Raw genomic sequence first — 208 nt, 5'->3', positions numbered from 1 at the left:
AAAAAAACAAATGCCACAAATTAACAACTTTGATCAACGGCTAATCGAATGGCTCATATGTCTTCATTAAAAGTAAGAGGCATATGTTAGAAGTCACGGGTTGTTTCATTACGTCATTTGTCTGTCATGTTTGCTTTTTTCTGCAGGTCATAGAACATTTCGTCTCTGTTTTATTTAGCCGTTTTTTATCTGTTGACTCGGGGGTACA

General features: G+C 36.1%; 1 protein-coding gene across 1 annotated transcript in view; it reads right to left on the bottom strand.

The window, feature by feature from the left end:
* The window catches only part of LOC119586692, a 4,242-nt gene that overhangs the window by 1,467 nt on the left and 2,567 nt on the right, over window positions 1-208 (bottom strand). The window lies entirely within an intron of this gene.

The sequence above is a fragment of the Penaeus monodon genome, chromosome 21, assembly GCF_015228065.2.
Source record: "Penaeus monodon isolate SGIC_2016 chromosome 21, NSTDA_Pmon_1, whole genome shotgun sequence".
NCBI lineage: Eukaryota > Metazoa > Arthropoda > Malacostraca > Decapoda > Penaeidae > Penaeus > Penaeus monodon.
The sequence above is the reverse complement of the archived record's forward strand: the minus strand, read 5'-3'. Positions and strand labels throughout refer to the sequence as shown.